This window comes from Mytilus trossulus, chromosome 7 (genome assembly GCF_036588685.1).
Source record: "Mytilus trossulus isolate FHL-02 chromosome 7, PNRI_Mtr1.1.1.hap1, whole genome shotgun sequence".
Classification (NCBI taxonomy): Eukaryota; Metazoa; Mollusca; class Bivalvia; order Mytilida; family Mytilidae; genus Mytilus; species Mytilus trossulus.
The window spans coordinates 77,754,092-77,777,228 of record NC_086379.1 but is presented as its reverse complement, the minus strand read 5'-3'; the positions used below and the strand labels follow the sequence as shown (position 1 = coordinate 77,777,228).

At 32.4% G+C, this 23,137-nt stretch overlaps 1 long non-coding RNA gene across 2 annotated transcripts; it reads right to left on the bottom strand.

Annotated features, from left to right (window-relative positions):
• Nucleotides 1-933: 933 nt before the first annotated feature.
• On the bottom strand, nt 934-11,255 carry LOC134725886 (uncharacterized). 2 transcript variants are annotated; one of them, XR_010108609.1, is made up of 5 exons: nt 11,216-11,255; nt 4,739-4,804; nt 3,663-3,728; nt 2,135-2,202; nt 934-1,131 (listed from the first exon to the last, which is right to left on the bottom strand). It is a non-coding gene; the product is annotated as an uncharacterized LOC134725886 (long non-coding RNA). The 2 variants fall into 2 exon arrangements; XR_010108608.1 differs by having other exon boundaries at nt 11,224-11,255.
• Between the last annotated feature and the right edge of the window lie 11,882 nt (nt 11,256-23,137).

Below are 23,137 nucleotides of genomic sequence, written 5' to 3'. Positions count from 1 at the left end.
TTCTAGTGTTACTTGTGATCTTGATAAATCATATAAAACTACCGGATTTTCAAACCTGATATTTACATGCATACCTGTTTTCTGTTCACCTTTCCATAAATTGGAATCTACAGATTTGTCTGCTTTGTTATCAATGTCATTTTTATTATTTCTACCCAGACATGCTTGCTTGTTTTCTAACTGATTGTGGATTGAATCTGAATAACGTTTTAGTTTACTCAATTCTGAATTGTTCAAATTAGTCTTAACTAAATGTATGTTGCAGTCAACAGAAGGAGTAGTCAATTCATTAACAGTTTGATACTGTTCAGTGGTATTGGCAACAGTATGCCCAGTTAAATCAGTAACAGTGTCATTGCAATCAGAGTTAACAGTTAATTCATTATCAGTGAGATTTCTTTTGACAACAGAGTTAACAGTCAATTCATTATCAGTGTGATTTCTTTCAGTATTATTGACAACAGAGTTAACAGTCAATTCATTATCAGTGTGATTTCTTTCAGTATTATTGACAACAGAGTTAACAGTCAATTCATTATCAGTGTGATTTCTTTTATTGACAACAGAGTTAACAGTCAATTCATTAACAGTGTGATTTCTTTTATTGACAACAGAGTTAACAGTCAATTCATTATCACTGTGATTTCTTTTATTGACAACAGAGTTAACAGTCAATTCATTAACAGTGTGATTTCTTTTATTGACAACAGAGTTAACAGTCAATTCATTATCAGTGTGATTTCTTATATTGACAACAGAGTTAACAGTCAATTCATTATCAGTGTGATTTCTTTTATTGACAACAGAGTTAACAGTCAATTTATTATCAGTGTGATTTCTTTCAGTATGATTGACAACAGAGTTAACAGTCAATTCATTATCAGTGTGATTTCTTTTATTGACAACAGAGTTAACAGTCAAAACAGTGTCATTTATTTCAATTTTATTGACAGCAAATTCATTAACAGTGTTTTCTCCTTCAGGATAACCATTATCAGTGCTTTCTCCTTCAAAGTTATCAATATCAGTAGACTGTTGCAAAGCCTCCTCTGCCAACCTTCTTTCTCTCATTCTTAGTTTTTGTTCTTTGGCTTTGGAGGCTTTGCTCTTTTTTGATTTACGTGCCATGACCTGAAATGAAAAAAAAATGTATAAAAATATTGTTATGACAAAATGCAGTTTTGTAAAAGATTAACTATTATCAGTACCAAACTTATGTCATGTCCAACTTTGTTTTTAAAGCTTGAAATGCCAAACAAAAAAAAATATAAATAAAATTTTTAATCAAATCAATAGTACAATGATTGATTAACCTGTTTGTTTCAAGGATGTAACCTTAAAAACATTTTTGTTTACACTTTGTGAAACTGTTCATTTGAACAAAAGTTTTTATTGTATTTGAGAAGCTGATGAAACGTTTAATATATATATATATTCAAATTAAGAACTCCATAATGAACACAAAATAATATACATCTAAATGCATATTGAAAAAGTTTCAAGCATTAAATAAATCTATAGAAAAAATGCATAAACATACATGTATCCATATTCATAAAAAAATATAACTGCTTGAAACCATTGACGGGTAAAGAATGCTATGCTAACTTAAAATAAACATTGTATTGCATTTATCAAATATTTTAAATTTGAGTTATCTTTCTTTTATCATATAAATTGCACATTTATATACCATGCTTAACTTATTTAATATATGATTAAATGGTTTTCTTGACAAGTCTGGTTATTTAAATACACATCATTTTGTGAAATATCACCCCTTTTTTTTGGTGAAGTTTGTGTTGTTTATTCTTTAGTTTTCTATGTTGTGTCATGCGTACTATTGTTTGTCTGTTTGTCCTTTTCATTTTTTGCCATGGCATTGTCATGAGTTTGACTGTCCCTCTTTTGATTGATGAGTATAACAATATTATTAATAAATTGCATGAATGGCCTGGATAAAATGAAAAGAATGTTCACTTCTCTGCACTAAAGGGTTGGCAAAGTATTATATAGGCAGGATAACCCAAGTGGACAAACTTTTATAGGGTATGCAATACTCCCAGAAATGGGAAATATTGAGCAATATCAATTGTTAAGCTTTTTTATAAGTATGCTGAAAAAAAATACTTACTCTATTGGTAAAGTATAGAAATCAGCTATGGATGTAAACCAACTAGGCTAAAATTCCAAAATAAAATGCTGAAAAAAAAGTGATAATAAAAGCTTTACTATGGTATTCATGAACGAAGATATCACATATTGTTGATGTAAATAGTATTCAAACTACCTCTTTGACTCTTTAACATGTTTAAACATTCAATGTACATGATTAAAATAAATGTCATAGTGCACGGATGCCCCACTCGCACTATCATTTTCAATGTTCAGTGCACCTTGAAATTGGGGTCAAACTTATAATTTGGAATTATAATAACAAAGATCATATCATAGGGAACATGTGTACTAAGTTTCAAGTTGATGTAACTTTAACTTTATCAAAAACTACCTTGACTAAAAACTTTAACCTGAACTTCGCACGATCATTTTCTATGTTCAGTGGACCATGAAATTGGGGTCAAAACTATAATTTGGCATTAAAATTAGAAAAATCATATCATGGGGAACATGTGTACTAAGTTTTCAAGTTGATTGGACTTCAACTTCTTCAAAAACTACCTTGACCAAAAATTTTAACCTGAAGCGAACGGACCCACAGACGGACAAACGAACGAACGGAGGCACAGACCAGAAAACATAATGCTCCTCTACTGTCGTAGGTGGGGTATAAAAATATTATAAAAGCATTGCATACATGTTCTGCTGAAATAGCTGAATAATTGTAAAATCAAGAATGAACGTCATTTTATGCTTGTAACCGACAAGCTATAAGACTACCTAAAGTCACAAGAAAGAGGTACAAATTATCAACCAAACGCAAAATTAACTATTGATACAGAGAAATATCTGACCTTTCATGCCTTTATATCAATTTTAAACTGTAATGTAAAAACTGATATCAAAATGGCAGTACTGTAATATGATTGATTGTTGCTTACTGGTTACCTAACGTCCAGTGGCAAATATTTCATGCATGTTCATGACGATAAAAACTATAACAAGTAAAGTCATGATAGTATGAAAATACTCAGTCAAAGTCATGTTTTTTAAACCATGACAGAATGTGTTTATTTTTAACCTAGTTCATTTATATGTTTTGGATTTAAATATGACGTCAATTTTCACAGAATTAGTACACATTTTTATTTAGGGGCCAGCTGATTTTCTTGCTGTGTTGAAGACCCATTGGTGGCCATCGGCTGTTATCTGCTCTTTGGTCAGGTTCTTTGCTCTTTGACATATTCCCTATTTACAATAAACTCTCTCTAGAAGGCCAAGTAAGGTATGAAGTGAAGTTAAAGAACCCTTGATTGTGAAAGGTTATGCCAAATAAAGCTAAGGTAGCTAGTCAGTCTATTCCTGAGATATAACTAAGTGACAAATACATTTTTTTTTAATGATCTTTGTTATGACTATAGGTAAATGTACTTCAGAATAAGGTCTGGAATCAAGAGCAGGATATATATATGATATAAGCTTCTTCTCTTTTCAAGTAACAGTATTTTATGTGTATGTAGGTGACCTCTCTTGATTATACTTACTGCTTTGACAATGTCTGATACACAACAGCTTTATAAAAATGTCTTCTACAGTACTTCTTCAAAAATCTGCAAAAGAAAAAAACACTAAAATTTATATCACCATTTAACAATCTTTCTAAATACATATATGCAACATTTATCATTTATAGAAAAAAAAATCTTCCACAATTGATGATAAAAGACTGAAAAAATAATAATCAAAAAGTTAAAAACAAAAAAAGTCTTTTGTATTTGATATTTTTGTCCAATATACATGATTTTATTTTATTAGTTGGTATTGGCCTTGAATATTCTCAGATCTGTACTTGGTGCCTTTTTGATTTTGGGATGTATAACATGTATAAGTATCCCTCCATATCAACTCTGTGTTTTTGTTCATGTAATTCTATTTGTATCTATCTATCAAGTTAAGCCTTTTTTAACTGATATTTATGATATTTCTTCTTATGTTGTTCTGTTATACCGTTGTCCCAGGTTAGGGGAAGGTTGAGTGCTCGCAAACATGTTGAAAAAACTCCGCCACATTTTGTTTTATGGGCCAGTTCCAAGCCTGTAGTTGCTGTTTCATGTCTATCATATTTTAATTTTTGGTAATTGTTTTCTTATAAATTATGCCCTTAGTTTTCTCAATTCAATTGTTTCATATTTCTCATGTTGAGGGCCTTTTATAGCCAACCATAGGCATACAGAATGTGTTTTTCTCATTTTTGAAGGCCGTACAGTTTGGTTATAATTGCTTACATCTACTTCATTTGAACTTTGTGACCAAGCGAATTCAGACTATTTACCACATGATCAACTTGACAGTATCATATGCATGATATGTTGAGCAGGATCTGCTTACTCTTTTGGAGCACCTGAGATCACCCTCATTTTTTGTTGGGGTTCGTGTTGCTTAGTCTTTATTTTTCTATGTTGTGTCTAATTATTTGTCTGTCCTTTTTTTTTAAATTCAAGCGTCACTGATGAGTTTTTTGTAGACGAAACACACGTCTGGCGTATATACTAAATTCAATCCCGGAATCTTAATGAGTTTATTTATGTATATGTAGGTGACCTCTCTTGATTATACTTACTGCTTTGACAATGTCTGATACACAACAGCTTTATAAAAATGTCTTCTACAGTACTTCTTCAAAAATCTGCAAAAGAAAAAAACACTAAAATTTATATCACCATTTAACAATCTTTCTAAATACATATGCAACATTTATCATTTATAGAAAAAAAAAAATCTTCCACAATTGATGATAAAAGACTGAAAAAAACATAATAATGAAAAAGTTTTAAAAAAAAAGTCTTTTATATTTGATATAATCATGATTACATTGTATAGTCCAAGTAACATGAGTTTTTTTATTAGTTGGTATTGGCCTTGAATACTCTCAGATCTGTACTTAGTGCCTTTTTGATTTTGGGATGTATAAGTACCCCTCCATGACCACTCCGTTAAGTTAAGCCTTTTTTAACTGATTTTTATAGTTTCTTCTTATGTCATGTTGCCGTGTTTGTGTACACAACTATGAAGTGTTCCCTCCAATGATAGGAGCACGTACATTTTTTGGAGACGTCTCAGGTGTTTTCCTATGGTAATAATAGCAACATGCAGTATACATGTAACTTACTAATTAACCATCATTCATGATATAAGTTTTTATAAACAACTTTAAATTTCTGAAATTTGGCTACTACAGACGAAAATTTTTCTCTTATTATAATCTTTAAGTAAGCTTGCATTATTTCTGTTAATCAACATGTTGCAATTGAAATTACAAAATCGCAAGGCACAAAATCCATGATATCAATTAAAATCATACAGGTTACTACCACTAACTCTTTGCTGAAATATATACTTTCTTTAACTTTTTTTTTATAGTGAACAAATGGCCCACTCCTTTGACAACATGGGCCATCAACTCTAAAAATGGCCCATTGATTTTATTATTTGGTGGCCCTGGGCCCATAGAGAACAAATCTTTCCAGATCACTGGTTGTAGGAAGTACATATAAATGTGTAATACATGTACATACCGAGAGACAAGGGTAAACTTAATAGCCCCTCCGCTATGTCGGGGGCATAATAATTAAGCATGTACACCTTCTAACCATTTAATACACCAAATATAGTTGACCTATTGATAATAGTTTGTAAGACACAGACTTATCCATAAAACAGAGCTCCAGATAAGAATTCACAAATTGGGGTTTTTACCCACCATTTTCTTATATAATTGGGTGATAAAGTTTTTTAATTGCATTATCAATTCCAATTCACCCCTCAGGTTTATATCAAATTGGGTTTTTCACCACCAAGCTCCTTAATGAATTGGGTTTTTTCATCGACACAATATTGAATATTTAGGCAATATCAACCCATTTTTCCCCATCTTAAATATGTTTCTTTCTTTGTTTAACTGTTTTATTTGGTTTGGGGTTATGGTTAGGGTTATTTGCTAGCTGTTTTATTTGGTTTATTCACTGAGGAGCAATTGTAGGTTTAAATTGTGTCCCATTTCAAACCTTTTGCCAGTTTTGTATTTTCTCACAAAAACGGATATGTGTATTCACAGGCACTCGTCTTATACCTTAATATAATAAATTCTGAGACCAGTGCCTGTGTGCATGGTATGTGTATTCATTATATAAGTAGGCAGTGTCTGCGCGTACCCGCATGCGGGTATGAATAGTCAAATTGCCGTTCTAGGCTGCGCATACCCACATGAATAATAATAGTATATAAACTCTAATTATACCTGAATGCTTTTGTTTTATTCAATTGACATAAATCTGGGTTTAGTTGTATTTTATTTAGAACTTTTGGTTTCTGATGCTTTATCATTTCATAATTGATTTGGCCTTTTACATTTTTCAACTGATTTCGATTTTGATGAAACCCCGTGTTTATTAGCAATGTTCTCATTATGGTACGCACAAACGCCCGTGCATTTGATGTACGCTTCCTAAAAACACTAGCTGAGTCTTGTTATCATCATAACTTTCCCTCAGATTTTCAAAAGAAGCTGAAAACATGCTTCTATTCAATATTTTTACCGGACATTCACTTTCGTTTTAATTCAATGTATGTTATGATAAATCCCGAGCAGTGCGAAAAAAATATGACTCATGAAACATGCTCATTAGATAAACGCCGAGAAGATCGAAATGTTTACAAAAACACGTGTACCTATTGAGCAAGGGAAATCTCAAACAGGGACCCATTTCAGGTACTTGATGCAGGGATCTATTTTTAGAACGACAGGAAATTTCCAATTATAAATATTATAAAAATAGTTTACGCGACGACTTTAAACAGATAAGGGTAAATAACGCAAACGGTAGTCAATAAAAGGGTTGAAAACTCATGGTTTTGGCATATAATTGGGTTTTCCGTTGAATTAATTGGGTTGTTGAACCCTGCAATGGACAATTGCATTGGGTTTTCTAATATTTGTATTGCGTGATCACGCAAATACGCAGCTTATCTGGAGCTCTGATAAAAACTAAAAATTGACCTTTAAACCATGAAAATGAGGTCAAAATCATATGAACCATGCCAGACAGACATGTACAACTGACAATCATTCTTTGGATTAAATATACATGTAGTTGATCATATGACCTATTGCTTATAATATCTGAGAAAAAAACTCTGCCATAAGAACTCTGGGGCGGATGCAGGAATTTTCGAAAGGGGGGGTGCTAACCCAGGGCAAAAGGGGGGTGCAAAACATATGTCCCGATACAAATGCATTGATCGGCAAAAATAAAGGGGGGGTGCGCACCCCCGGAACCCCCCCTCTGGATCCACCACTGGAACTTAACATTGAACAGTGAATCATGAAAATGAGGTCAAGGTCAGATGATACATGTACATGCCAAACAGACATATACACCTTACAATCCTTCCATACAACACATATAGTGTAGTTGACCTATTGCTTATATTTTGAAAAAGCCAGACCAAAACACAAAAACTGAGCAATGAACTGTTAAATTGAGGTTGAGGTCAAATAAAACCTGCAAGACTGACATAGGTATACCATGTATACGTCATGGTGATAAAATATTTCCATAAACCAAATATAGTTGACCTATTGCATATATAGTTTAAGAAAAAAAGACCAAAACTCAAAAACTTCACATTGACTTAGTACTGCACCATAAAAATGAGGTCAAGGTCAAATGGCACCTGCCAGTTAAACATGTAAACCTCACAATCATTCCATACATCAGATTTAGTGAACTATTGCTTAGAGTATCTGATATATGAACTTGTCTAGGAAAACTTAACCCAGTGTTTTCCCTAGGCTATTCATGCATTGCGGTACCGCTACGCATAGAATTTTGGCAGCTATGCATTCATCATACCCGCTATGTGTGAAATTTGTATTATCTTCTAGTATACAGTGACAATTGACAAAACTCTACAGGTGTTTCAAAATCACTGGACTGATAATTGATCATAATTAGATGCAACGCTCTGATTTTACAACCATGTTGATTAGAGATAACAACATTCAAGATCCTCGTATTTTTTTAAGCCTCCGTAACTTTGTCAGACTTGTGAGACAGCCTTTTTGGTGCCTTTCATGGTCTCGCACTTACTGACAGTAAAGCCATGTATATTAATTAAACGATGTTTGTGACCAAAATTATGTGTACACTTTTGAAATGAAAACAAAACTGGTTCCACTTCCTCATAAAATTAACGGTAACCAGTCACTGAAGTTGTCCTAATAATCAATCGTCTAAAATAAACACGAAGACAAGCGGGCAGTTACGAATTAATATCTTCTGACGCAAAAATGTTCAATGTTTTTTTATTTTCTGTTATAATTATATTTTATTCAGTCTATGAAACATAAATCAATCAATAATTACCAAAATTTGACATTTTCAATACACGTGGTACTGACTGTTTTCACGCTTTTTTTTTTTTTTTTAATAATCACTTATTAGGGAGAAGGTCAAACCTGGTCTACGAAATTTTTGCAAGGAAGAGAGTATCAGTTTATTAATATTGATGGCGTTGAGTGACATTCTGCGTTAACTTACGGTAAGTAACAATTAACTAGAGGCTCTAAAGAGCCTGTGTCGCTCACCTTGGTCTATGTGCATATTAAACAAAGGACACAAATGGATTCATGACAAAATTGTATTTTGGTGATGGTGATGTGTTTGAAGTTCTTACTTTACTGAACGATTTTGCTTCTTACAATTATATATCTATCATGAACTTTGCCCATTAGTAACAGAGAACTATATTTGGAAAAAATTTACATAAATTTACCAAATTAATGAAAATTGTTAAAAATTGACTATAAAGGGCAATAACTCCTTAAGGGGTCAATTGACCATTTAGGTCATGTTGACTTATTTGTAGATCTTACTTTGCTGAACATTATTGCTGTTTACAGTTTATCGCTATCTATAAAAGTATTCAAGATAACCAAAAACGGCAAAATTTCTTTAAAAATTACCAATTGGAGGGCAGCAACCCAACAACCGATTGACCGATTCATCTGAAAATTTCAGGGCAGATAGTTCTTGACCTGATAAACATTTATATCCCATGTCAGATTTCCTCAAAATGCTTTGGTTTTTGAGTTATAAGCCAAAAACTGCATTTTACCCCTATGTTCTATTTTTAGCGATGGCGGCCATCTTGGTTGGTTGACCAGGTCACGCCACACATTTTTTAAACTAGATACCCCAAAGATGATTGTGGCCAAGTTTGGATTAATTTGGCCAAGTAGTTTCAGAGGAGAAGATTTTTGTAAAAGATTACTTTAATTTACAAAAATTGTTAAAAATTGACTATAAAGGGCAATAACTCCTAAACGGGTCAACTGACCATTTTGGTCATGTTGACTGATTTGTAGATCTTACTTTGCTGAACATTATTGCTGTTTACAGTTTATCTCTATCTATAATAATATTCAAGATAATAACCAAAAACAGCAAAATTTCCTCAAAATTACCAATTCAGGGGCAGCAACCCAACAACCGATTGACCGATTCATCTGAAAATTTTAGGGCAGATAGATCTTGACCTGATAAACATTTTTATCCCATGTCAGATTTCCTCAAAATGCTTTGGTTTTTGAGTTATAAGCCAAAAACTGCATTTTACCCCTTTGTTCTATTTTTAGCCGTGGCGGCCATCTTGGTTGGTTGACCAGGTCACGCCACACATTTTTTAAACTAAATACCCCAAAGATGATTGTGGCCAAGTTTGGATTAATTTGGCCAAGTAGTTTCAGAGGAGAAGATTTTTGTAAAAGATAACTTTAATTAACGAAAAATGGTTAAAAATTGACTATAAAGGGCAATAACTCCTAAACGGGTCAACTGACCATTTTGGTCATGTTGACTTATTTGTAGATCTTACTTTGCTTAACATTATTGCTGTTTACAGTTTATCTCTAACTATAATAATATTCAAGATAATAACCAAAAACAGCAAAATTTCTTCAAAATTACCAATTCAGGGGCAGCAACCCAACAACCGATTGACCGATTCATCTGAAAATTTCAGGGCAGATAGATCTTGACCTGATAAACATTTTTACATGTCAGATTTGCTCTAAATGCTTTGGTTTTTGAGTTATAAGCCAAAAACTGCATTTTACCCCTATGTTCTATTTTTAGCCGTGGCGGCCATCTTGGTTGGTTGACCGGGTCACGCCACACATTTTTTAAACTAGATACCCCAATGATGATTGTGGCCAAGTTTGGTTTGATTTGGCCCAGTAGTTTCAGAGGAGAAGATTTTTGTAAAAGTTAACAACGACGGACGACGGACGCCGGACGACGACGGACGACGGACGCCAAGTGATGAGAAAAGCTCACTTGGCCCTTCGGGCCAGGTGAGCTAAAAAAGTGCACACAGATATGCACTAGACCAGTCAGACTATTGGCAGTGTACGTTAACTTGTCCCAGCTTATTTAAACTAGACACTGGCTTCGGGCTACAACTCAATGTCTCAGACTGACATCACGGGTGGCTGATACAGCAGGCTTGCCATTGATTGTATTACATACAATTTATCTGTGTTTACAACTAAGTATATAATAAACTGTGATATTCATACTAATGGAAATAATATTCCAGAATACTTTTTCCTTTTAGAACTTATATAATGAAGGAACTTCTATCCTGTGACAAAAATGCGTGCAATATTTAGGGATACCCGTACGGTGACTGGTGAGTCCGTACGTTATTATTTACCATTGGCATTGTATTGTCCGTAATATTTTTGGGACCTTCTTGTGTTTTTCAGGGATGACATTTCAATCACGATTGCTCGAAGTGATAGGAGGTAGTCCAAATAAGTATGATGTCTGGCAAGGCTTTCTTTCGTCCCAGAAAAAATTAAAAAAAATAGCCTTGCCAGACGTCATGATTGTTTGGACTAGGTCCAGGATGAACAAATGGAAATTATTAGGTCACTTGTTCAAGCTTCGTCACATATGATTGATAGCGCGAAGATTAATTATATAGAGATGAAAGTGTACTGTAGATAATCATTCTCAGGTCTCGTGAATCTTACCAAGTTACCTTTTTTAAATATTATTTCTTCTTCCTCGTGTGTAACGCTATAAACATCACAGTCAGCTAGGCGCTTTAATCATACATCATATATTAGGACAAGTCGTCCTAATATTAGGACAAGTCGCCCAAATGTTAGAAAAACCAACTCGTCCTCTAGTTATTTTTTGTTTGTTTTTGTTTGCGTGAGCCCTCTATCTAGACATCTTTGATATTGAGTGTACATTAAATTATCAGAGATCTATTAGCCTATATGTCCAATGTATTTTTGTTTTACAATTAACTTTATGACTAGACCTGTGACAGAGCTCAACGTAGAGGCCATAGACTATATATAGATGCATGACATTTCATTTATATAGACAAACAGATTTGACACTAGGTGACAGAAAGATAACAAAGAAAATTAGTCAATAAAGGGCATACGATACAGGTACAGGAGAGGTAATGATGTTGCTAACGTAAACTGAATAACATATTATTTAAACTAAACTGTTATTTTCGCGACGTCAAACTGTGACACATCTGCATTTCGGGAATTGGTGCCTTTTTCGACTGATTGTATCATTCAAACTGATTTAATTTTAAATGATTTGCTGGACCACCTCTTTTTCAAAATGACATTCGGTTTGAATACGGTTTATTTATGACAGTATAATTAAAAGAAAATGGAAGGAAAGACCTATCAATTATTCAAGAAGAATTGAACTTTAATTTATATTTGCTGTTTCACATATTTAAAAAGCATTGTATATGGGTTTTTTTATTACCGTTTTTATTCATTTTTAAATCCAATATTTTAATATTAATTTTATGACATAAGACATTACATAATACATGCCATCAAGGTTTTGTATACTAAACAAATCCTTGATGCCAACAACCATAACTCGATGATATCGGTTAAAAGTTATTGCAACATTTATTTTTGGGGCTTTATATATGACAATTTACAAATGAGGACATAGTAATATATTTTTCACAAAAATTATTAATAGTTACATTTTTTTTGTTTTCAATTCTGTATAGTAGCCTTATTTCATAAATCTTGAATTGACTTTAAGTATACATTTCAGTACACGTTATTTCATTTGCTGTATTCATAATGTGAAATCTAACGTAAAATGCTACTAGTAACACGAAAACAGGTAAATCTGTGCCAGCTTATGCATGGATAGTGCGATAGAATCGCTTCTTCGATTAGAAGCTTCTCCTTGTTATAAAAAAAACCCAAATGTATTGCAAATGTTAAGCATTTTCTGTATAAATCTTATGTTTATATTATTGTTTTGTATAATATTGTTCTAATGTTGCTATTGTGCCGTCCAGCTTTTGACGTCCAATTTATGAATATTGTAAAATTGTGATCCTGTAGGATAGTCATTGACATAATTAAAAAAACGTTTTCCTTAATGCGTCAGTCATACTTCAAACTATCCTAACATTTTTCAATTATACCATTTACAACTTTTTATATTACTTATAACTATTTATATTTTAACATCTAAAATACCATACACTCAAAAAAGAAAAATGAAAAAAAAACATGTACAATAAAAAAAAAAGCAAAAGCCATGGAACTCACATATACAACAAACAAAAGCAATAGCCATGGAACTCACATATACAACAAACAAAAGCAAAAGTCATGGAACTCACATATACAACAAACAAAAGTAAAAGTTAATAGAACTCACATATACAACAAACAAAAGTAAAAGTCATGGAACTCACATATACAACAAACAAACGCAAAAGTCATGGAACTCACATATACAACAAACAAAAGCAAAAGTCATGGAACTCACATATACAACAAACAAAAGCAAAAGCCATGGACCTCACATATGCGACAAACAAAAGCAAAAGCCATGGAAATAAACTCATCATACTTTTGTAGATACCAGGACTAAATCATGTATATAAGCAGACGCGGGTTTGGTCTACAAAAGACTCATCTGTGACGCTCGAATCCAAAAAAGTTAAACAGACCAAATAAAGTATACAAAACCAAAAGCAAAAGCCATGGAACTTACATAAACGACAAACAAAAACAAAAGCCATGGAACTCACATATACAACAAACAAAAGTAAAAGCCATGAAACTCGCATATAGTATACAACAAACAAAAGCAAATGCCATGGAACTCACATATACAACAAACAAAAGTAAAAGTCAGGAAACTCGCATATAGTATACAACAAACAAAAGCAAATGCCATGGAACTCACATATACAAATAACAAAATCAAACTCAAATATGTATGAAATATTTATTTCGGGCGAAACTGAGATTTTGTATTCTAAATTAATCAAAACGAGTTTTCTATAGAAATTATAGTTAGACCACTACAAACACATTGTTGCACAATATCGGATCCAAACACATAAAGCAATTGAGCAAAAGATGTATGAACCTCTTTAAAACAAACAAGTGGTACCTAGAGACTAGTGCTACTATACTAGTTACACGAAAACAGGTAAATATGTGTTAGCTTATGCATGGATAGTGCGATAGAATCGCTCTCCGATTAGAAGCTTCTCCTTATTATAAAAAAATTATATATTCCAAAAATGTGAAGCATTTTCTGCATAAATCTTGTGTATTTTTTGTTGGTTTATTATTGTTGTAATGTTGTTATTGTGTCGTCCAGCTTTTGACGTCCAATTTATAAATATTGTAAAATTGTGATCCTGTAAGATAGTCATTGAAATTATAAGAAAAAAAAGTTACATCTTTTCCTCAATGATAAGTAATACTTTATACAACCTTTACAATTCTTAGATTATATATTTACAACTTCTTATAGTACTTATTTCTATTTATGTTTGTACATCTGAAAAACCATCCACACACAAGTAAACACATGCAAAAAACAGGTACAACAAACAAAAGCAAAATCAATGTAACTCTCATATACAACCAATTAAAGCAAAACCAATGGAACCACATATACAACAATCAAAAGCAAAAGCCATGAAACTCACATTAACAACAAACAAAAGTAAAAGCCATGGAACTCACATATAGTATACAACAAACAAAAATAAAAGCCATTGAATTCACATATACAACAAACAAAAGCAAATTTCATGGAAATCACAAATACAACAAACAAACAAAAAAGCTATGGAACTCACATATTCAACAAACAAAAATAAAAGCCATTGAACTCACATATACAACAAACAAAGTGGTAACTCCAGTATTTTGGATAGGTATGCTTTTCCTGCATCACCGATAACACCTGTCTAGTTGCTCGATGTAATTAAAACTAATGATAAATCACATTTGGATGTATGAAAATATTGGAAAATACATTTGATATCATATCATCGCTTGGAGGACAACTCTCCACCAAGGCAGCAAACGACGTACACGTAAGCAACTCTAATATGTAACCGTACGGCCTTCATCAATGAGCAACACTCGAACCATATACACTATTCTAGAAACGGCTACCAAATGAAAAATTTAAAACAATTCAAACGAGAAAGACTACTTGATTATAGCTGGTGAAATATACATGTGGTAATCTGTGTCTCAGATCACAGGTACTTGAAAAAGATATTGAACGACGGTCAACCAAATCGTAACGGCGTCATTAAAAGAGGGACGAAAGATACCAGAGGGACAGTCAAATTCACAAATCGAAAATAAACTGACAACGCCTGGCTAAAAATGAAAGAAGACAAACAGATAAACAATAGAACACATGACATAACATAGAAAACTAAAGAATAAGCAACACACACCAACCCCTAAATGTTTGGGAAGATGAAATCAACTTAACCATAAACGAGCCTTAGCTAACTAGGTTTCTAACAAGACACCAGTCCTGGATTATCATATTTACTGGTAAGGATTTATATTGTATGTTCTCCAATAGGTAAGTCCTGGATTATCATATCCTCTGGTGAGGATTTATATTGTATGTTCTCCAACAACAAATGGAAGTTTTAAATGACATTGACCGGCTATGCAGCCCTTGCACGGTCGGTATTATGTTCTCCAATAGATATTTGTAATGTATACTATCCACGCCAAGTACACCATACAGTAGGTATAGTTTCTCAGTAACTCTGCAGCTGTTTCAATTCCTGCAAAGAAATAGAAATTTATAATCAGAACACAAATTGTTAGGCATTTTTGGTTGATCCAACATAACACAAAGCGTTAATCATAATTATTTAATACAGGTATACAGTTGAAGAAATAATTGAAATACAAAGGGACATTAAGGTTTATGTACCCTTCTGTAGCCATTTTTGTACGAACTTTTTAAACTTCAATTGTATCAAAACTACAGATATAATGAATAATAGAGATAGGCCATTGTGTACATATTCCAAGGGGAAACTTGATGCAAAGCATTATTATTTTACTGTTTCATTGCATTTAATAGAAAAAGAGGACTTTGTGGGAAATAAATCAAGACTTTTATAGAAAATCCACAGCCTTTATCCTTGTATTCTCATATTTGGCAATTTGATGACTGATAGATATAGGATTATTGTATGCAGTGCTAGCATTGATTTCCTTAGAACAAGTTTATAAATGTTGTTATTGGTGAAAACAAATATAAATATGGCCAAAATCAAGTACAACTTTTAGGGTGCGCTCGACTTTAGTGATTCAGCACGAGGTGTTTTGAAATTTGGAGGTTGCTTAGAACTTTTTGTAAAAAATAAACACTAGCACATCAGAGAAAATCAAGTGAGTAATTTATGTTTCAAATTTTATAACAAAAATCTCTGTATTAAAGGCTGTGGATTTTCCATAAAAATCTTGATGTATTTGCCACAAAGTCTTCTTTTTCTATCAAATGCAATGAAACAGTAAAAAATAATGCTTTGCATCAAGTTTCCCCTAGAAATATGTACTAAATGGCCTATCTCTATAAGGGTACATTAACCTTAAAAGAGAAGAACTATGATTGTTCATGATTTTCTCTATAGTAAATGTATATGGAGTATTTCATGCATACAAAAGGTAGAAAAACATATACGTCACAACAAACAAAAGCAAGCAATAACCAACCATCAACATCCATAATTTCATTAAAAAAAAACACCACACAAACAAAGAAGGCAACGATCCAGGTATTATTTGTTTGGTTTCCATGCAAAATGAATTGTTAATACCGGATTCCTTTAATAACCACTTTAGTATATTTGGACCGGTTCTATTTGGTGTGATTTACATAAAAGTCCAGATTATTTTGGTTTTAATATACAGGCATATCAGCATATTTCTCATGGATGTAGGATAATTGTGTATTATTATTTTATGTCGATCTATTTAACGCGAGTGTTTCTAGACTTCTAAACTATTTTGTTAATTCCGAATTGTATGATTGAGCGTTTTATCCATTGCATAGTCTTATACTTTATGTGTATGGATAGAAACTTAATAGTAAACGGATACGTATAAATACTGTGGCCTGGTATCAGTTCATGTTTGTCTTCCTCGGGGATCAGGTCTATAACTGAGACACCTTTTATTAAAATTCAACCTTATACTAAACTGAAAGTTTGAACATGACTGTATACGAACGGTAATCAAGACACTTATACAACATTTAATTTGTTCTCAATTTCGTTTTATTAAATCAATTTACATTTTTTCACTATGAAGTTAGATTTCAGCCGTGATAAAAATTTATGATTTTAACTTAAATGAAGGCCATTTCTATAAAGGATGTGAAAGTCATCTTAAATATATATTTATATATTATATTTGTCAATGTTGCTATAAAAACTGTTGGTAAACAAGGACTGTACAGATTACTGGTGTTATGTTTGTACTTGTACCTTTTTTTTTTAATTGTCTATAAGATTGTTATGGAACAGTTAGTACTTTGTCCCCTTATATGATTTTTTATTACATGGTTTTAATGTACAATTCGAATTACAAAAATCTAGTTTAATCCTGTACAATTGTTTGTGCACCTGTCCCGAGTCAGGTACCTTGTTAGAGAACGACTATTTAACTTCAAAAGAGGGTATGTTTTTTTCCTATATAAATATTATGATCCTCATTGTTTAGAAAAAAAAATATTGTGGTCTAGCAGATGGCAAAAGAAAAATCTGAATCTATAGATTTTCACCATACCTCATAGTGTTGAATTTTGAAAAGTAAATAGCTTGATTAATAAGGTCGAAAAACAAATCAAAATAGTCGTGATATGTGCCAAAAAAACAAAACGACTCAGACCCCAAAAAACAAAACACTCTTGAAGCTCCCTTATCATCCTTATGGTTATTTTTTTGCAATTTTGAGAATTTGGTGTTAAGGGTAGATCATTTATGGTATTTATAAATCTTTTCGACATATTTGATGTACATTGTATATTGTTGAAGACTGTATTTTGGTTATTTACGTCTGTGGTTGCTGTCTCGTTGACTTCCATCTCAGTTTCTGCTTTGTTCATATCTCTAGCAATGGCCAACAGTTAAATATTCCCGTTATTACAAGGGAAAACAATGTGCTTACAAATCAATAGTAAAATCTAAATTAATTAGAAAGTATATGAAATTTCATACGAATCCCCCAACAGGACGAATAAATGCATAAACAAAACAATTGAACACCCGATAAAAACAGACCGACTTTTCAAAACAATAATTCACGTAAAACATTTTGAAGTAAACCATTGTAAAATTAAAAATTAAAAATGACTTAGAACAGAAACTAATTACCCGGCCGGCGCTCATGAGTTCACACCCGGTTTTTAGAGGCGATTTTGTTGACCAGTCATTAGTTTTCTAAGTAGTGCTTTGTCGACTTGTTCATACTTTCGTAGTTTTTGTGGTATTTGTTTTGTCAGTTTTTCTTCGACTTTTGAGTTTTGAATGTCCTTTTGTTATCTCCGGATTCTTATTTACAACACGCTACTAACGGGAAAATGTTTTAACATTCGTAAATAGTACTAAACACTGGCATATCATATGTTGAAATCAATTCCCAAATCGCTTAACGAAGAGGGGTTCGAGCGTATCCCATAATATCAAACTTTGGTTTTATAACTATTTTTTTCTAAAATTCAGTCAAAATTTAGGACACTATAATTAAAGTAATGGGACTGTGCTTGTTTGTTGTCGTTAAAGTGTCATAAAATGTATTTAATGTTAATGCCTTGGTTTAAATAAGTATGTTTTTGTAGACCACACACCCTAATTTCCATTTTATCGACATACTGTCCCTTCTCTTCTCAAGACAAAGAATCGTACCATTATGTCACCACTCTTTCAAACATTGAGTTAGTCTATCGTGCTGCGTGCAACTGCAAGAAAGTAGTAAACATTAACATGATTGAGTTGTCTTCTTTCATATTTTCATAACATTTACCCGTTCATCGAAATATTTATTAAATCGAAACCAATTATTTTCTCTATTCATTCAGACCAAGGATGGTCCAAAGTTGTAAAAATATATGTATTGTTTCTGTATTTTACAGTGATATTGTTTGGTAAAAAATGACAGCATTTGTTTCTATCTACGTTGTAGTCTAGTAATATTTTGATGTTACACCACATCTTAATTAAGGTCTCATTTGTACCTTATCGACATCTTCAAATAGAACCTATGGTCTTCATCTTGCAATGAAAAGTGTGTATTCGTTCTTTCCAATACTAATATTAGTAGTCATAATAATGTAAAAAAGACAGCTGTATATATAAGTTGTTCAACTTGGGGTATGTTTTTGCTTTTATGGTTTTTGATCACAAGCCTTCTTTTCAATTTTATTAAGGATGCAATGCTGATATACAGCAGGAAATTCTTGAAATGAAATACTCATATTACATTCTCATTGTATCCTTTTATTTTACCAGTCTCATATTTTATATGCATCCTGTAAATTATCGCCGAGTCGAGGATAACATTTGTAAAAATAGGAAGAAAATGAGTTTTGAGTAAAAATAGAAAGCAGGATGTGCAACTTGGCAAGGTACAGCTACTGCTTGGCCCTAGCTGTATATGTTATCTGTTTATTTTCATTCTTATATCGTGAATTTACTTGTTCATGTACAACATGTTTACTGAGCACAACCCGGTAGAATGGATATTTTTTAATTGAATTCATGACGTTAATTTCGATGCACCATGTTTAGAGAGTACCAACTGGGACTTCAGTAACACCATTGAATAGGGGTGGTTGTCATATTTATCTTTTATGCAACAAAAATTACATTTTCAATTTACTTAGTAACAGTATAACAGAAACAAATGATGACATGTTTCCGATTACAACACAACCCTGAGAAAGTAATGAGTCACATGCTTGTACCTGTAAGACGTATATGTATATAAAAGTATGTTCCATTACCAAGCTTGCTTGTTATATGTGAAGGCACAATCGGTAATTTTACGGGAAATATATCTGCCAATAGCTGTAAACAAATATTCCTTTCAAAATTATCACCAAGTTTCATTACCAGTACGTCAATGTTGTTTTTATAAGTGTTTTGACGATTTTAAATGTCTCCTTAATGATGTTTGATTCCAAAATATTTGAAACAGCCGAAAAAAGGAATGCATTTGAGTTCGCATAGCAGAAGATGTTATACCAGGCCGACACACAGTCTAGCTCTTTTGTGAATTCACCCTGATTTGTCTTTACTAAATCGATTTAAGAAATCTGAACATTTTACCTTCCGGAGCACATGAGATCACCCCCAGTTTTTGGTGGGGTTTGTGTTGTTTATTCTTTAGTTTTCTATGTTGTGTCATGTGTACTAGTGTTTGTCTGTTTGTCTTTTTCATTTTTAGCCATGGCATTGTCAGTTTGTTTTCGATTTGTTAGTTTGACCGTTCCTTTGGTATCTTTCGTCCCTCTTTTAGTTTACTAATATATTGATATTACACCACATATGAATTTATGCATCATTTGTAGTTTATCAACATCTTCAAATAGAAAGTAGGGTCTTGATCTTTCAATTGGGAGTGTGTTTTCTTTCTTTCAAATACTAATTATAAAACAAGACAGCTATAGAAGTTATTCAACTTGGGGTTTGTTTTTGCCTTTTATGATTTTCGACCACAAGCTTATTTTCAAATGTATTAAGGATGAAATGCTCGTGTACAACAGTATCTTTCGAAAATGAAATACTTGTATAATCTTAAATACTTTCTCATTGTACTCTTTTCATCTTATCAGTCTAATATTTTATATTTATCCTGTAAATTAGCATCAAATGGAGGATGAAATTGGAAAAATAGCAGGACAGGAGTTTTGAGAAAAAATTAGAGGGAAAATGTGCAATTTGGCAAGGTACTGCTTGGCTCTTGCTGTTTATGATCTTTCCTAATTATTTTCATTTTATAGCGTGAATTTACTCGCTCGTCCACCACATATTCACTGAGCTCTAGCCGGTAGAATTGATTCTATTTATTTAGTTAAATTTATGACGTTAATTTCAATACACCATGTTTAGAGAGTACCAGCTGGGACTTAAGTGACAAAATTGATAAGGGGTGGTTATCATATTAATCTTTTATGCAACAACATTATATTTTCAATTTAACAGTTATACAGAAATTAATCTTTCCGAATACAACACAACACTAAGAAAGTATGAGCCACATGCTTGCTTGTACCTGTAAGACATATATATGTAAATAAAAGTATTTTCCATTACAAAGCTTGCTTGTTATATATGTGTAGGTATAATCCGAATTTTATGCTAATAACATCTTTCAATAGCTGTTAACAAATCTTCCATTTAAAATCATCATCATGTTATTACCATGTACATCAATGTTGTGTTTATAACTTTTTTTGGACAATTTTAAATGTCTCTTCAATGGTGTTTGATTCCAAAATATTTGAAAGTCAAAAACTTTATCTAACAGTAGCAAAAAGACGAGGAATGCGTTTGAATTCGCATTGCAGGTGATGAATATGCATAGTAGGAGATGTTATACCCGGTCGACACACAGTATATCTCCTTTGTGAGTTCATCCTGATTTGTATTTTCTAAATCAACTGAAGAGATTTAACTTTTTAATTTACTGTGTTTCATTACATTTTACACTTTTTAATGAAAAAAAAATACGGCAAAACAAACCGGTAATAAATAACTAATCTTGTCTGTTTTAGACCTGATCCCTCTGAAAATTTTATATGAACGATTCCAGATTAATGGATATACATTCCCACTTCAGTCACCCCGACCAAAATGTCAATTCTTTCTTCCATATTGACATTTATGTAGTTTGTCGAAAGTTTAGAAATAAACAATTTCCATCTGACAAGGCATATGACTATCAACTCTCTGTTACACTGTATTATACACTTATGTTGTAATTTCCTTTAAATGTAAACAAATATTGATTTTTTTATAAATATTGCAAACTTTGGAAATGTCATTTCCAAATTTATTCAATCTCTAATTTCAAATAACTGTACAGAACAATACAAACATCGTTATCGAACAGGACAACATATATACTCTTTTCCGTAGGTAGATGAGAAATGCCATATGGCACCGATGACCTTTTGTAAATGACAATAAGAATTCTGATAACTTTTGTTTCAATGTATATGCCAAAGTTGTGTTTCTATTTGCAGCCCGCTTGCTGGTATGTCACTAGTTGTTTTTGAACACAAGACCCACACAGAAATATATTTATTTTTAGATGAAAATGAAGAGGTTTATATAAAGGGTTTTTGAGCTTAAATGTGAATGTCCTAAATCTTTTTGTGATTCAAAATTAAAAAAAAATCATAACACATTGCACATTGCACAGTACTTCTGATTAAGTAATTTGATCAATTTTTAAAATTGGTGCCAGTCTATGCATGTTTAATTTACTACGATTGTTTCTCCCTGAATGGCTTGGACAAAACTAAATCAACGCTTATAAAAATCTTTTAAAAATTGACCACTACAGACGCTACATTCAAGTTTATTAACCTTTAAAACTAGAACCAACTTTCAGTGAATGAAAATGTTGTTACTCATTTTAAACTCTAATTCTACTTCATTGGTCAAAACGAAATAAAATAGGCAACAAATCTAAATTGAAACGGTATCGGTAACAAAACTGACTTATTTATGTACTGTAAGGTAACGCAAATACATGTGTAAGCCATGCTTACTATATTAAAGGGGACATTGTGGTTTTCGTTCTACGCGTCCATCTGTCTGTCCGTACTGTTGCAGGTTTAAAATTTAAATTGATAGTTTATCATGAATGCTTAGTTCACATTTTTAACATGACAATCACACAGCCTGTGAAGCGACTGATTTTAGATTAAAGCTACACGTAAAATAATATTCAGGAAAACTCATAGACATGCCAAAATATGGTTTAATCAAAATTTCACCATTCATTGAATATGGAAAGGAAAAGTGCGAGCGGTGGCATGGTGTCAAATGGACACAAATTCTTGTAATTCATATCATATTGACGTAACGACCAAGAGAGTTTATAGTTATGCATTTGAAACAACAGCAACCAAACACAATGGATGTTTACAAATGGCTACGACACTATGACCTTCTTCTTTCCAATCAAGAACTGCTATTAATGAATTGGCACTTTCTACAAAAGATCAGATTAATTCGTTCATTGTAAGTTCATTTGTTTGTGTTGATATGTCTATTGAGTCGAGCCATTTCAATTGATATTTTATAGTGTGTCTTTCTATGTTGTGATGTTACACTATTGTTTCAGGTAAAATTGAAAGTTGGTACCATTAAAACGTTTAAACCCGCTGCAATTGTTTGCACTTGTCCCCAGTCACTGTTCCCAAGACAGCAACCTGATGTTCAGTGGTATTCGTTTGTTTATGTGATTTATAATTGTTTCTAGTTTCTCGTTTTTATATAGATTAGACCGTTCGTTTACCGTTTGAATGTTTTACACTAGTCATTTTGGGACTCTTTAAAGCTGTTCGGTACGAGTCAAGGCTTC